This window comes from Capra hircus, chromosome 8, assembly GCF_001704415.2.
Source record: "Capra hircus breed San Clemente chromosome 8, ASM170441v1, whole genome shotgun sequence".
Lineage (NCBI taxonomy): Eukaryota > Metazoa > Chordata > Mammalia > Artiodactyla > Bovidae > Capra > Capra hircus.
The window spans coordinates 64996316-65013581 of record NC_030815.1 but is presented as its reverse complement, the minus strand read 5'-3'; the positions used below and the strand labels follow the sequence as shown (position 1 = coordinate 65013581).

The window sequence follows — 17266 nt, the reverse complement described above, 5'->3', positions numbered from 1 at the left end:
GGCTTCCCTGTCCACCAGCTGCAACCCCCACAATCCAAGCTTGAAAAGCCAAATAAAAACAAATGAAAGAGTCATCCTGATTCTGTCTTGGGGGCCCTATTGCTCTTCCTGATCCTCAGCACTCAGCCCTTCTCTTGAGGTCTGTCGTCTGATCCCCCGGACAAGCAAACAGGAGCCAGCAGGAACGTTACAGCAGGAGGAGGGCAGGGGTGGGGACTCTGAAGGAGTCCAGCTGGGGAGAGAGAAGGGCATCTTCCTGCCGTGGAAATGCACAGGCCTCAGAGGAAGAACATCAGTCAGCTCCAGCTGCCGTAACAAATATCACAGGCAATGTGTTCTAGACAACAGGCATTTATCATCTCACGGTTCCGGAGCCCAGGAGCCTGAGGCCTCTCACCTTGGCTTGTAGACGCCATCTTCTCCCTGTCCTCACACTGCCTTCCCTCTGTGTGTCTGTGTCCACATTTCCCCTTCTTAAAAGGGCACCAGTCATATTGGATTAGGACCCAACCTAGTGGGTCCTACTTTAACTCAGTTATCTCTTTAAAAGCTCTACTCCAAATAAAGTCACATTCTGGGGACCTCTGGTTGTCCAGTGGTTAAGACTCCAGGCTGCCACTGCATGGGGCGTGGGTTCAGTCCCTGGGTGGAGAGCCAAGATCCCACTTGCTGGACTGCGCAGCCAAAAGAAAGTCACATTCTGAGGTGCTGGAGGTTAGGACTCAACATAAGAATTTGGGGTACACAATTCAGCCCGTAATAGGAAGTAAGACATATCGTCAGGTGTCTGTAGTGCAGGGGAGTAAGGATCTTTCTCAAGGTAGTGAAGCATCTCACTCCCCGGGTTTGGAGGAGGGAGGAGCTCCTCCCAGTGGAGGTAGAGGGAAGTTCCCAGAGTCCAGGACAATTGAGTTGAACTGGAGTATATGACCCAGGTTATGAAGAAGGGAGTTCCAGCCTGCAGCACAGAAGGCTCTTGAATGTGGGGGATCTAGGAGACTGAGCTGGAGACAGGACGAGGAGGCTCTTGCCAGGGCGCAAGCTGAGGTCCAGTCTGGCAGTCCTCACACCTCTGATCCTAGAGTAGACTCCCAGAATCTTCCTCAGCCATCCCCATGTCCCCTCACCACCCCCACATCCCCTCACCCATCCTCATGGTCCCTCACCCACCCCCATGTCCCCTCACTCACCCCCATGTCCTCTCACCTACCCCCATGTCCCCTCACCACCCCCATGTCCTCTCACCGACCCCCATGGTCCTAAACTCACTGCCCCAGCTTCCTGGGTTTGATGCCTGGGCAGGGAACTAGATCCCACGTGCCACAACTAAGAGTTACCATGCTGCAATTAAAGATCCTGCATGGCTCAGAGGGTAAAGTGTCTGTCTGCAATGCAGAAGACCTGGGTTTGATCCCTGGGTAAGGAAGATCCCCTGGAAAAGGAAATGGCAACCCACTCCAGTACTCTTGCCTGGAAAATCCCATGGACAGAGAAGCCTAGTAGACTACAGTCCATGGAATCGCAAAGAGTCAGACACGACTGAGCGACTTCACTTTCACTTTCACTATGCTGCAACTAAGATGCAATGCAGTCAAATAAATAAATATTTTTTAAAAAGAAATATGCATTCATGTCTACCATATGCAGGCCCCCAACATGCAAGAGCTGCATTCCCTGTTCTCACTTTTAGGTGCAGAAGGGACATAATGAACTGAACTGAGTTACAACAAAAGAGTAAAATCTTGGGTTGGGGGTGGATGTCAGGGTGAGGATGAGAGATAGAGAAGGGGGATTACAGAATAGCTGAATCAAGGCCCACTGCTTACCACTTACAGAATCAAATTTATAAACACTGATAGAAAGGAAAGTTGTCTTTTATCAGAGTGCCAGCAATCTGGGAAGATGATAAACTCAGTGTCCCCCAGAAAACTACTTCTGGAGATTCTACTCAATCATGAAAATTTTAAAGGAAAAGTGAAAGTCACTCAGTTGTGTCCGACTCTTTGTGACCCCGTGGACTATACAGTCCATGGAATTCTCGAGGCCAGAATACTGGAGGGTGTAGCCATTCCCTTCTCCAGCAGATCTTCCCTACCAGGAATCGAGCCGGGGTCTCCTTCATTGCAGGCAGATTAGGGGAAAGGAGAGAAGTAATCTCAGTTAATCCTTGAGGTTGAGTCAGAGTCATTGCATGCAGGCTCCAGGACTTCCTGTGATCTTCCTCTAGTCCTTATCTTGTTCACAAAGTTTGATTACGGGATTACTGAAGGGGAGTCTAGGAAAGAAATCTGGTCACCTGTTAATTATTTAGTCTTAGTTTCTTACTTCTTTGCCATACTGAAAGAACTGACAAGTTCGGCAAGGGATTGCATGATTAAAAGATCTGAAAGGTGTGCTCAGGCTTGAGTGCCTGGTTAAAGGTTAGGTACCATATAGTGAAAGTGAAAGAAAGTGAAGTCGCTCAGTCGTGTCTGACTCTTTGGACTATAGCCCACCAAGCTCCTCTGTCCATGGGATTCTCCAGGCAAGAATACTGGAGTGGATTGCTATTTCCTCCTCCAGGGGATCCTCCCAAACCGGGGATTGAACCCAGGTCTCCCACATTGCAGGCAGATGCTTTAACCTCTGCACCACCAGGGAAGCCCAGGTACCATATAGCCTTCTTAGAGTAGCAAGGACAGAGACTTTCTGCTGAAGGCAGTATCCAGCAAGGAGCTGTTTGCACGATGAGATGGTGTAGGTGCTAGTGCATCCAGTCGTGTCTGACTGCGACCCCATGGACCGTGGCCCACCAGGCTCCTCTGCGCATGGGATTTCCCAGGCAAGAATACTGGAGTGGGTTGCCATTTCCTCCTCCAGGGGATCTTTCCAACCCAGGGATTGAACCTGAGTCTCCTGAGTCGCCTGCATTGCAGGCAGACTCTTTACCTGCTGAGCTGTCAGGGAAAACTGAGGTGGTATAGATCAGGGTCCACATGTTTGGAAATGCCATGACACTCAGGGCACTAAACAATGTTTTTAGAGTCCATAAGTCTTTCTCTCCCACTTTCTTTTATAGAGATCTTAATTTTGAATTCCCTTTTTTCCTGTTTTACACTGACTCTTTTTCCCTAAGTTATTTTCTCTTTCATTGATTATTTCAGTTTTTCCATCCTGACATATATGATAAAAATTTATTTCATTCATTGATACTTCTGTAGTGACATTTGTTTTGTTTTACTGCTTCTTATGCATGGCATCCGGTCCCATTGCTGCTGCTGCTAAGTCGCTTCAGTCGTGTCTGATTCTGTGTGACCCCGTAGATGTCAGCCCATCAGGCTCCCCCGCCCCTGGGATTCTCCAGGCAAGAACACTGGAGTGGGTTGCCATTTCCTTCTCCAATGCATGAAAGTGAAAAGTGAAAGTGAAGTCGCTCAGTCGTGTCCAACTCTTTGCAACCCCATGGACCGCAGCCCACCAGGCTCCTCCATCCATGGCATTCTCCAGGCGAGTACTAGAGTGGGGTGCCATTGCCTTCTCCGTCCGGTCCCATTACTTCACGGCCAATAGATGGGGAAACAATGGAAACAGTGGCTGACTTTATTTTTCTGGGCTCCAAAATCACTGCAGATGGTGATTGCAGCCATGAAATTAAAAGACGCTTACTCCTTGGAAGAAAAGTTATGACCAACCTAGACAGCATTTTAAAAAGCAGAGACGTCACTTTGTCAACAGAGGTCCGACTAGTCAAGGCTATGGTTTTTCCAGTGCTCATGTATGGATGTGAGAGTTGGACAATAAAGAAAGCTGAACTCCGAAGAATTGATGTTTTTGAACTGTGGTGTTGGAGAAGACTCTTGAGAGTCCCTTGGACTGCAAGGAGATCCAACCAGTCCATCCTAAAGGAGATCAGTCCTGGGTGTTCATTGGAAAGACTGATGTTGAAGCTGAAACTCCAATACTTTGGCCACCTGATGCGAAGAACTGAGTCATTTGAAAGACCCTGATGCTGGGAAAGATTGAGGGCAGGAGAAGAGGATGACAGAGGATGAGATGGTCGGATGGCAATCACCGACTCAATGGATATGAGTTTGGGTGGACTCTGGGAGTTGGTGATGGACAGGAAGGCCTGGCATGCTGCGGTTCATGGGGTCGCAAAGAGGCGAACATGACTGAGTGACTGAACTGAACTGAACTGACTATATTACTGGTCTACTCCAAAAGGATGTAACTTAGAAACAGCTAGGTGGTAGAGATGATTAGGACAAGGGATGAGGAAAGAAGCAATGTTCCCATGGACTTAGGAAATAGTATGGATAAGTTCTTCCAGAGTACCCACAGTCAAAAGGATTGTTTCCAAAATGTGAACAGTTGAGAAACATGGAAGACACTTTAAGACATTTCAAATATATATTTAGTAGTGGATGAATGATTATGTGCTATGTGAATTATATCTCGGTAAAGGTGCCTAAAAATAAATTCAAAGATGGATCTAGATCTAGATCTATAGGAGTTCCAGAAGGGAATGGAAAGGATGCTAGTGAAGCGTTAGTGAAGAGACAGCAACCGATAATTGCCGAGGACTTAAAAGAAATCTAACTTCTCAGAAAGAAAGTCTTAGATACAGTCTAGTGACTCTGTAAAAGTATAAGGAATAAGAAAAACTTTAAAGACTACAATACAGAAGTAAGAAGTGTGTACAGTTGAAGTCCTCCTCCATCTATACCCTCAATATCACTTCCCTCGCCACCCACCAGCCCTATTAACTGCTTAGTGTGTGGGTGTGCACCTATATCCATCGTGTATCAATATCTATTGTACTATTTATCCATATTTATACAAGTATATTATATAGTTCCATATGTTTGTTTTTAATTAATAAAGAGGCTCTTATAATACATTTGCTGTACAACTTTCTTTTTTTCATGCCACAATAAACCATAGGCATCAGATTCAACTTCTTTATTGTAAAGTTTTTCTTTTTTTTTAATGTTATTTAAAAATAATATTCCTGGAACATCCCTGGCAGTCTGGGAAAGTCTCCCTGCTTCCACTGCAACAGGCATAGGTTTGATCCCTGATCAGGGAACTAAGATTTTACATCCTTACAAGTGCAGCCTAAATTTTAAAAATAATGCTTGCTATATTTTTTCAAAGTCAGAAAAAAATACAGAGGAGACCATAATCTCACTCTCCATCTATGGGTGTTTTTAAATAATAAAAGCAATAATCATTCATGGCTAGAGAATAGAAACCGTTCAGAAAAGAAAAACATGATAGCATGTGATTCTTCCCAGAAAAAATTACATTTATTAACATATACTATCCATACAGAGAAATCATTATAACATTGTTCCACACATTGATTTTTCACTTAATAGTGAAAGAGATCTTGGAGATCTTTACATACTAGTTTTATGTAAAGCTATAGTATTCTTTTCTTTTTAATGGATTCACTATATTCCATAAAACATAATATATTGTACATAAGTACAACCATTTACTCTATATGGAATACATTGTATCTACTCACAGTCACTTACATCCTCTGATGTTCCTTTCATAGTCTCCTTTTTAAATATTTGTTTTTATTTATGTGGCTGCTGTGGGTGTTAGTTGCAGCAGCGCTTGGGATCTGTGATCTTCGTTGGGGCATGCAAGATCTTTAGTGGTGGCATATGAGCTCTTTTTTTTTTTTAAGTTGGAATATAATTGCTTTACAATGTTGTGTTAGTTTCTGCTGTACAATGAAATGAATCAGTTATACGTGTACATATGTATCTACTCCCTTTCCAGCCTCCCTCTACCCTTCTCCCCCACATCCCACCCATCTAGGTCATCACAGAGCACCAAGTTGAGCTTTCTGTGCTTCAAAGCAGGTTCCCACTAGCAATCAATTTCACACAGCAGTGTACACACATCAGTCCTAACTCCCCACCCGCCCTACCTTTCCCTTCCCCTCTGCATCTGCACGTCCATTCTCTATACTTGTGTCTCTGTTCCTGCCCTAGAAATAGGTTCACCTGTATCGTTTTTCTAGATTTCACAGATAGGGGTTAATATACTGTATTTGCTTTTCTCTTTCTGACTTACTTCAAACTCCGGGTCCATCCATATCTCTACAAAATGGCCCTGTTTCATTCTTTTTAGTGGCTGAGTAACATTCCATTGTATATGTGTATATTCTTTATCCATTCAGCTGCTGGACATTTAGGCTGCTTCCATGTCCTAGCTATTGTTAACAGTGCTGCTATGAACATTGGGGTACATGTGTCCTTTTGAATTATGGTTTTCTCAGGGTATATGCCCAGTAGTAGGATTGCTGGGTCATATGGTAGTTCTATTTTTAGTTTTTTGAGGAACTTCCATACCGTTCTTCACAGTGACTGTACCAATTTACATTCCCACCAACAATGCAGCAGTATCTCGCAATTTGGTTCTCAGAGGATCTAGATTAACACAGTATGCCTGGGTCTCCTTGCTTCATCAATCTATTTGTCTATTCTAGGTCTGCTATCACAGAATTTTAATTACTACAACTCTGTGTACATTTGGAAATTCAGTTGAATAAATCCCCTACATGGTCTTCTTTGTCAGAATCTGCCTATTCTTATGCATATGCTTCCAAGTGAACTTGTCTGATAATTTTTTTTTCTTTTTAATTAATGCACGTACATGATGATGAAAGGCTATGTGAAAAGTAAGTTTCCCCTCCCATCTGTAACCCTCACTTCCAGAAATTCCCTTCTCCAAGGAAACTATCGTTATTAGGTTTTTCTGTGTTGTTCCAGAAGTGTTCTAGATATACACAAGCATGTGTGCATATGTACACATACATACGCTCCTTCCTTCTTGGCCCTGGTTGTAGAGTAGAATGCACTCTGTTCTGTACTTTGCTTTTTCATTAACAATAGATCTTGGAAAGCTTTCAATGTCAATATTTATAGTTCAGCTTCATTCTTTTTAATAACAATTTAGCATCCTATTGTTCCCTTCCAATGCACATTAAGTAGTTCCCAATCCCTTGCTATAACAAAGAATGCTACCGTGAATCAAAGGAACTTTAGAATCATCTTGTCAAGTTCTTTTTTTTTAATCCAACTGGGATTTTAGGTAGACTTGCCTTGAAATTTATAGATTTAATTTGGACAAAAGAAACACCACTATATTTGGGTCTTCCAAACCAGTCCATGTACAATGATTTTCCATTTAGTTAGAAGGAAAAAAAATTATGTCCATTGGTCAGCTTTGACAGCTTTTGTCAATATAGATCTTGTACTTTTGCTTAGATTTTTTTTCCTGAGTTTTAGTTTCCTTTGCTTGTTCTTCTTTTTTAATGATTACCACAATAATTTTAGTGAACATCCATTATCTCATACAGACACAAAATAAAAAGGAAAAAATATTTTTTCCTTGTGATTTAGGGTTTACTCTTTTTAAAAAGGGCTTCCCTGATGGCTCAGAGAGTAAAGAGAGTCTGCCTGCAATGCAGGAGACCCAGGCTCATTCCCTGGGTCAGGGAGATCTCCTGGAGAAGGGAATGGCTACCCACTCCAGTATTCTTGAGGTGATATTTCATTGTGGTTTTGATTTGCATTTCCCTGATGATTAGTAATGTTGAGCATCTTTTCATGTGCCTATTGGCCATTTGTATGTCTTTGGAAACATGTCTATTCAGTTTCTCACTCATTTTTTGATTGGATTGTTTTTTTATTTTTTGATGTTGAGTTGTATGAGTTCTTTGTATATTTTGGATATTAACCTCTTACCAGATATATTATTTGCAAATATCCTCTCCCATTTAGTAGCAGCCTTTTCATTTTGTTGATTGTTTTCTTTGCTGTACAAAATCTTTTTAGTTTGATGTAGTTTCATTTGCTTGTTTTGCTTTATTTCTCCTTCCCTGAGGAGACAGATCTAAAATAATGTTGCTAAGACATGTCAAAGAGTGTACTACCTATGTTTTCTTCTAGGAGTTTTATGATGTCAGTTCTTACCATTTAGGTCTTTAATCCCTTTTGAGTTTGTTTTTGTCTATGGTGTGAGAAAGTAGTCCAGTTTGTTTCTTTTGCATGTATCTGTCCAGTTTTCCCAAAATCTATTTTTATTTTTATTTTTTTAAATGTTTATTTATTTGGCTGCGCAGGTCTTAGCTGCAGCATGTGGTATCTTCACTCTTCATTGCATCCTGTGGAGTCTTTAGTTGCAGCAGTAAACTCTTTATTGTAGTGTGCATGTGGGATCTAGTTCCCTGAGCAGGGATCAAATGCAGGCTCCCTGCATTGGTAGCAAGGAGCCTTAGCCACCGGACCACAAGTGAAGCTCCCCCAGTACCATTTATTGAAAGGCTATCTTTTCCCCATTGTATATAGTCTTGCCTCTTTTGTCATAGATTAATTGCCCATGTATGTGTGGGTTCACTTTGGGGCTCTCTATTCTGCTGCATTGACCTATGTACCAGTATCAACCCCACCCAGCACTATGTTAGGCACCTGAGACTAATAAAATATTAGCCTGTGGTTGAGGTGGTTGGGTCACAAAGCAGCCAACTGCAGAGCCCTCCCTTGGGTGGGTCTCTGGGCTATTGCTGGTCCACTGGTGGGTGAAGCCAGATGGCTGGCTGCAAGGTAGGGTGTCTCAGAGCCAGTGTCAGCCCGCTGGTGGGCAAGGCCTGGCCCATGGGGTCCCTGGGGCTGGTGTTGGCCTGCCAGTAGGTGAGGTTGGTTCCTGACACAGCTGGCTGTGGACTCTGAGGTGTTCCAAGTGTGTGTCTGTTAATCACTCCGTCGTGTAGGACTCTCTGCAATCCCATTGTTGTAGCCCACCAGGCTCCTCTGTGCATAGAATTCTCCAGGCAAGAATACTGGAGAGGGAGAAAGCAGGACGTTCAGCTTGTGAGCGGGAACTTCTCGGTCGCACACAGAAAGAGAACGATTTAAAAATGGGTGATGTTGAGAAGGGCAAGAAGATTTTTGTTCAGAAGTGTGCCCAGTGTGGAAAAGGGAGGGAAGCACAAGACTGGGCCAAACCTCCATGGTCTGTTTGGACGAAAGACAGGTCAGGCTGCTGGATTCTCTTACACAGATGCCAACCAAAACAAAGGTATCACCTGGGGAGAGGAGACGCTGATGGAGTACTTGGAGAATCCCAAGAAGTACATCCCTGGAACCAAGATGATCTTTGCTGGCATTAAGAAGAAGGGAGAGAGGGAGGACTTGATAGCTTATCTCAAAAAAGCTACCAATGAGTAATAGTTGGCCACTGCCTTATTTATTATGAAACAGAAGTGTCTCATGACTTTTTATGTGTACCATATTTAAATTGATCTCATACACTAGAATTCAGATCATGAATGGCTGATGGAATAATTCTGTTGGACAGTCCTGATTTAAATAAGATTGGTCTGTGGCTAAACAAATATGGTCAGCTTTTTTAATTTTGATAGTAATTCTGGTTCAACAAGTACTATCACTTTTCCCATTCTAAAGAGATGATTGAACTTGAATAAGGAATATGAAACTTTTTAGGGAGATGGTGCATTCCTTCTCAAAACCTATAAGAGATTGGTTTTATATTTAGATTTCTATAACTGGTTATATTAATATATTTAAATACTGAAAAGGTCCCTTCACTGTCTCATAGAACAGGAGGATTCACACGTGTTTCAAGTTGTGTTCATTAGCCTGTTAAGGCAAGGATTGAAAATACACTGACAAAGTCCACTTTATCTGTTTGGTTTTATAAACTATGCCAATTGAATTAAAATTCTCTATCTAAAATTTAGCCTTTTACTTAATGAAAGGCATTTTAGTGTGGTTTATGTATAGCATCAAATAAAGAGTATTTAGCACCTCAAAAATAAAAAAAAAAGAATACTGGAGAGGGTAGCTATTCCCTTCTCCAGGGATCTTCCCAACCCAGGGATGGAACCAGGGTCTCCTGCATTGCAGGGAGATTCTTTACCATCTGAGCCACCAGGGAAAAGCTGGTGCCAGTCCACTGGTAGGAGAGGCTAGACCCGGAGGCATTTAGGTGAGGGGCTGAAGGTGTCCTGAGGCTGGTGTTGACTTGTTAGTGGGTGGGGCCCGGTCTTGGCTGGCTAAAGGGGTTGTGATAGCCTTAGGGTTGGCATTTTCCCAGGGGTGGGTGGAGCTGTGTGCTGGGATCTCTGGCTGCAGAGTTCTAGGGTTCCTGGAGTTGGCTTTGGCCCACTGGTGGGTGGGTTTTGTCCCCAACTGGTTAGGGACTCAGGGGTTCCTATGGCAACTGGTCTGCTGATAGGTGATGCTACAGCCCTGCCTGGCTAGCTGCTTGGTCTGGAGTATCCCAGCACTGGTGCTAACTGCCTGACGGGCAGGGCCACGTCAGCACTAATAAACTAGAGTGAGGATTCCAAAATGGCTTTTGACAGCATCGGCATCCTCATGGTGGAACGAGCCCACCAGAATGGCTGCTTCCAGAGTCTATGTCCCCAGTGGAGTCCCAGTTGCCTTCCTCATCTATGGGAGGCTCAACAAGACCAGCAGATGGCCCTTTTCAAATGACTACCTCCATTCTAGATATCCGCGTGTGGGAAAAATTGTGTCCACTTGCATATTAACCTATTTGAACCTGGATATGTTCTATATGTTAGCAATGAACAACTGGAAGAGCCATATAAATGTGGCATCTAGTTTCTCTATCTCAAAATATGAGATGGAGAAAGCATATAGAGGATCACTCGTGGAACATTTTTATGGGCCAGGCCTGAAGGAGGCATACATTACTTCTATTTACCAAGTAGATGAGGAAACAGTGGAAACAGGGTCAGACTTTATTTTTCTGGGCTCCAAAATCACTGCAGATGGTGATTGAAGCCATGAAAATAAAAGATGCTTATTCCTTGGAAGAAAAGTTATTACCAACCTAGACAGCATATTCAAAAGCAGAGACATTACTTTGCCAACAAAGGTCCATTTAGTCAAGGCTATGGTTTTTCCAATGGTCATGTATGCATGTGAGAGACGGACTGTGAAGAAAGCTGAGCGCCGAAGAGTTGATGCTTTTGAACTGTGGTGTTGGAGAAGACTCTTGAGAGTCCCTTGGATTACAAGGAGATCCAGCCAGTCCATTCTAAAGGAGATCAGCCCTGGGTGTTCTTTGGAAGGAATGATGCTAAAGCTGAAACTCCAGTACTTTGGCCACCTCATGCGAAGAGTTGACTCATTGGAAAAGACTCTGATGCTGGGAGGGATTGGGGGCAGGAGGAAAAGGGGACAACGGAGGATGAGATGGCTGGATGGCATCACCAACTCGATGGACGTGAGTTTGAATGAACTCCAGGAGATGGTGACGGACAGGGAGGCCTGGCGTGCTGCGACTGATGGGGTTGCAGAGTCAGACACGACTGAGCGACTGAACTGAACTGAAGGGTAAATAAAAATCCAACACCTGCGCCGGTTTCTCTGTCGCTGAGGGGAGACAAGATCTTCAACAGGAGCTGTGCACTAAGTCACTCTCCTGAATGCAGTGACAGCATGGAACGTTAGGATTTCTTCACTGGGTAAGTGTTGAACGTGTTCTGTGTTGGGGAAGACATATGAATCTGATCTACTGCAGAAGCAAAAGCTAGCTAGTTGTTATCAAACTGAAGGCATTAACAGCTCACCAAAGTGGTATGAAAGTGGTCTGGAAATTATTTTAAACTGGAAACATCTCAGCAATCAGCAGCCACAGAAAAAAAAATTGTTAGCTGAACTTTAGCAGAACCTCTAGAAAATACAGCTGCTATTTACCCTCCTCCAAGAAAGTTTCCTTCTTGAAAGAAGACTGACCCTCAGCATGAGAAAGTATAAACTCGGCTGCGTTTATGTGTGTTAGTCGCTCAGTCACGTCCAATTCTTTGCAACCCCATGGATCGTAGCCCACCAGGCTCCTCTGTCCATGGGATTCTCCAGGCAAGAATACTGGGGTGGGTTGCCATTTCCATCTCCAGCAGATATTACTGACCCAGGGATCAAACCCAGGTCTCCTGCATTGCAGGCAGATTCTTTACAGTGTGAGCTACCAGGGAAGTCCAAACTCAGCTGACATTAGTATGAAAAAACTCAATAGAATCTTCCTTTCAGTGGGAAACATACTTTTCCTTTGAAGCCCTAAATCTCCTCCTTTTTTTAATCTGGTATATAAACATTTATCTCTGACTATTCAGGGAATTTTGCCAAAGAATGCTCAAACTACCACACAGTTGCACTCATCTCACATGCTAGTAAAGTAAAGCTCAAAATTCTCCAAGCAAGGGTTCAGCAATACGTGAACCATGAACTTTCAGATGTTCAAGCTGGTTTTAGAAAAGGCAGAGGAACCAGAGATCAAATTACTAACATCCACTGGATCATGGAAAAAGCAAGAGAGTTCCAGAAAAACATCTCTTTCTGCTTTATTGATTATGCCAAAGCCTTTGACTGTGTGGATCACAATAAACTGTGGAAAATTCTGAAAGAGATGGGAATACCAGACCACCTAACCTGCCTCTTGAGAAACCAGTATGCAGGTCAGGAAGCAACAGTTAGAACTGGACATGAAACAACAGACTGTTTCCAAATAGGAAAAAGAGTACGTCAAGACTGTATATTGTCACCCTGCTTATTTAACTTCTATGCAGAGTACATCATGAGAAATGCTGGACTGGAAGAAGCACAAGCTGGAATCAAGATTGCTGGGAGAAATATCAATAACCTCAGATATGCAGATGACACCACCCTTATGGCAGAAAGTGAAGAGGAACTAAAAAGCCTCTTGATAAAAGTGAAAGAGGAGAGTGAAAAGTTGGCTTAAAGCTCAAAATTCAGAAAACGAAGATCATGGCGTCTGATCCCATCACTTCATGGGAAATAGATGGGGAAACAGTGTTAGACTTGATTTTGGGGGGCTCCAAAATCACTGCAGATGGTGACTGCAGCCGTGAAATTAAAAGACGCTTAGTCCTTGGAAGAAAAGTTATGACCAACCTAGATAGCATGTTCAAAAGCAGAGACATTACTTTGCCAACAAAGGTCTGTCTAGTCAAGGCTATGGTTTTTCCAGTAGTCATGTATGGATGTGAGAGTTGGACTGTGAAGAAGGCTGAGCACCAAAGAATTGATGCTTTTGAACTGTGGTGTTGGAGAAGACTCTTGAGAGTCCCTTGGACTGCAAGGAGATCCAGCCAGTCCATTGTAAAGGAGATCAGCCCTGGGATTTCTTTGGAAGGAATGATGCTAAAGCTGAAACTCCAATACTTTGGCCACCTCATGCGAAGAGTTGACTCATTGGAAAAGACTCTGATGCTGGGAGGGATTGGGGGCAGGAGGAGAAGGGGACGACAGAGGATGAGACAGCTGGATGGCATCACCAACTCGATGGACATGAGTGTGAGTGAACTCCGGGAGATGGTGATGGACAGGGAGGCCTGGCGAACTGCAATTCATGGGGTCGCAAAGAGTCGGACAGGACTGAGCAACTAAACTGAACTGATTCGGGGAATTACTAACTACTGAGTACTCTTTTGAGCATAATAAGTTATTCTTTGTTAATCTGTCTATTGTTAATTAATTTGCGGCTTCCCCACCCACCCATCCACCCCCACCCCCCGCCCCGTCCCCCGCCCCCGCCCCACATCCAGTGATCAGTTGACCTCAGTCATGAAGTTTTCCTTCCCTTATTTACATGGACACACAGTTTAGCTATTTTCTCTCTAGTCTCTCTGTAGCTGTGGCCCTGTCTGAACACTAGTCAATGGAACATGAGTGTTGAGGAAATAATTTTAAATATATTCACTGACAACCCAGGAAACATTTCCACAAAGGTACTCAAAAAAGAAAAAAGTTTTATTATTGAGTAAGCATTACATCATGCCTATCACAGTTAATGACTAAAAAGATGTAAAATCAAAAAGAAATCTCACCTTTTTACAAACATATGTTAACTATCTTTACCAAAGGGGAAAAATTCCTTTTCTTTTCTCATATCTTTTCAACAGCGAGAAGTCCCATCTTGTAGCCAAGCATCCCCGGTCAGTCCAGGTACCTAGGAAACTGTGCTTCTGGAGGTTCAGTTTCCAAAAGGTGGCTCCAAAAAAGAGATTCTTGAGATGCTGAACTGGCAAGAAGCTCACTTAGTTCTAAAAAAGATTTACATACATCTCCAGGAGACAGAGAAAGCAATTACAGCTTCAAGTTTTCTAAAACGAAATGCTAAAATGAAGGAAAATGGGAAAATTTCTTTTTCCCTTTGGGCACAAGGGGAATTTTAATTAAATCAGTGTTTAAATATTTTAAATTTGTATTTACTCATAGGTGTTCAGAATTAATGTACACTTCATGCAAGCCTGGTCTGTAAACATGTTCCATGAGTGATTCTCTATAATATCTAATAATCAAAAAATACTTTTTAGGGACTTCCCTGGTGGCCCAGTGGCTGAGACTCCATCCTCCCAGTGCAGAGTACCTGAGTTCGATCTCTGGATGGGGAACTAGATGCCACATGCCGCAACTAAGTGCCCACATTTCACAACTAAAAGATCCCACATGCTCCAACTAAAGACTCCGCGTGCTGCAACTAAGACCTGGTGCAGCCAAATAAATAAATATTTAAAAAAAAATTTTAATGCCTTATCAGGTATTAGTAAATATACCACATATGATTGCTTTGTGAAGACCAAATATGTGAGATTTAAGACAGATATACTCTGTTCATTGTGTGAATGTTTGTACAATGTGCAAGGGACTTGAAATGGGACAATGTAAAAATCCTTTAGTATAGTTGGGTTAATGGGATTTCTAAGTGAAAAATGCAGCTGTGTGATTCCCAAAAGCACCAGAAAGAAGTTGGGATGCTGCTGTTCTAGATGTGCACTACTGTGTTGATTATTAGTCTGAGGAGGGAAGTTCTAGAAAATTGTTGCACAAATAGTTTCCATTTAGGAGTTTTCTTTCCAAGTTACATTTTAAATTTCCATTATGGTGAATATTTAATTGTAACAAAAAATAAGTTGCATTTGCATTAGCATACCCCATAACACCTAATTGGCACATACATTTCACTGAAAGGCAATATTCCTACTTCATTAAAATACTTGCTACAAGAATTCTGTGATGAAATAATTAAACAAATTTCAAATAAGGGTTAATAGATAAGTGTATTGCCTTAGGGAGGGTTGGGGTTCAGGAAACAGTCACAGAAGTCTAATTTCTCTTGTAATCATCATTTATTTTTATGCGAACCATAACTGATTCTAAAAGAAATGTAAGTGCCTTTTTCCTCAATGAAAGATAGTCTAAATAGTCTTATATTGATTGTGTTAATTATAACCTGGATCTGTGAAGTCATAGTAGCTAGTTAAATAATACAAATTTTATGAATAAATTTAATTTCCCTTCATACATATAGAATGAGCAGATAAAATTTCCTACATCAAACAAAAAAAAAAACAGGCATTCTAATCTTAAGGTTAAAAGTAATAGAACAATAACTTGATATTGAAGTAGACTCATATGAAATTTGGCATAAAGTATACATTCAGCAAATGTCAATTTCCTTCCTCCCTTCTTTTCTATATTGTGTTGAATTTTTCTTATTAAATATAGTATTTTTTTTGTTTGTTTATTTAAGGAAGTAAAATTTCAGCCAGCATTGGGCACCCGTATGAGTATTACCCAGTCTTTGAACACTCCTCGATGTTGAAAGGAGCACAATTTGATGTCTCAGAAAGGAGGGGAAGTGAACTGTAGAGGGCAGGCACTTGTTTCAACCAAGCCTCAGGCAAGTTGCAGGCAAAAGTCGAGGAATTTAAGCTTACCCTCCAGGGACTTCCCTGGCAGTCCAGTGGTTAAGACTCTGCACTTTCAATGCAGGGGGTGCAGGTTTGATCCCTGGTCAGAGAACTAAGATCCCATATGCTGTGTGCTGCAGCCGCAGAAAATAAACCTGTTCTCCAAGACCATCTTAAAGTAATTTTATGAATCACACTAGTTGATTGTGTGAGGGAGAGCTAAGATTTCGTGTGTGTGAATTATATCTTTTGTTCTGTTTACCGTGATCCTGAATAACAGCTGAGAAGACCTTGATAGGATGTCTTGGACTAGACATTGTAAAAATACAGAACTTGCAGTCGGTGCATCCACTAGTTTTGTTTTTAATCTTTCTTTCTAGTAATTCACAATGAAAACGTTGAATTTCCTAAATCTGTGTAGTTCTAAAGTAAACATTTACTATTTACAGAGAAGTGGAAAAGAATGTCTATTCTGAAAGGGCATATAATCTATTAACTAATGGGGCTTTCCAGGCGGTGCTAGTGGTAAAGCATCTGCTAATGCACGAAATGCAAGAGACGAGAGTTCAGTCACTGGGTTGGGAAGAGTCTCCTGAAGGAGGAGATGGCACCCCACCCCAGCATTCTTGCCTGGAAAATTCCATGGGCAGAGTAGCCTGGCAGGCTACATTCCACAGGGCCACAAAGAGTTGGTCAGGACTGACTGAACACATAGCACATAATCTAAATTCATGCAAAAGCATGACAAAAATCAGTTATTTATCCAAAAGATCAAAGTGATTCAATACAAAATAAATAGATAAGGTACAGAAAGGAACAATCACAGCTGAGCTGGCTTGGTCAGGAAAATTTCCTGAAATGTTAGCTGTGAGTCATTTTCTCCTATGCTCGCTCTCCTTTAAAGAACTCCTGTATTTGTGTTTATTTTCAATTAATTTTTTAATTTGGTAAAATATGCAAAGCATCTTAATCATTTTAAAGTGTACAGTTCACTAGTGCTAAATACATTTACATTGTTGTGCAATCAATCTCCAGAATGATTTTCATCTTTCAAAACTGAAACTCTATACTCATGAAATAACTCCTCATTCCCTTCTCTCCACACAACCCCCCACCCCCAGCAACCACCACTCTATTTTCTGTCTCTATGGATTTGACTGCTCTAGGTGCCTCATATAAGTGGAATCACATGATAGAGTAGAACATCCTCACATGGCCATACCAAACCCAGCAGAGGCTGGGAAATGTAGGCTGGTTGTAGGCTGAGGAAGGAGAGGAAATTGGACTTTGGCAGTCCTCCTGGAGTTTACAGAGCAGCTAAAATCCTGAGAATCATGCAGTTCTTCCTTCTCTGTCCCTCTACACCCAATCCATCATGGAGACCCATGAATTCTACTACTTATGAACTCTCTGCACCCCACCTCCTCTGTGTCCCACCATTGCCACTGCTGTAGATACTTGTTTAAATCCTAAGTTACACAGCTCCTATATAGTCAG

At 42.2% G+C, this 17266-nt stretch overlaps 1 pseudogene across 1 annotated transcript; it reads left to right on the top strand.

Annotated features, from left to right (window-relative positions):
• On the top strand, window positions 8915-9762 carry LOC102176417 (annotated as a pseudogene). The gene has a single exon (XR_001296005.2). The product of XR_001296005.2 is annotated as a cytochrome c pseudogene (transcript).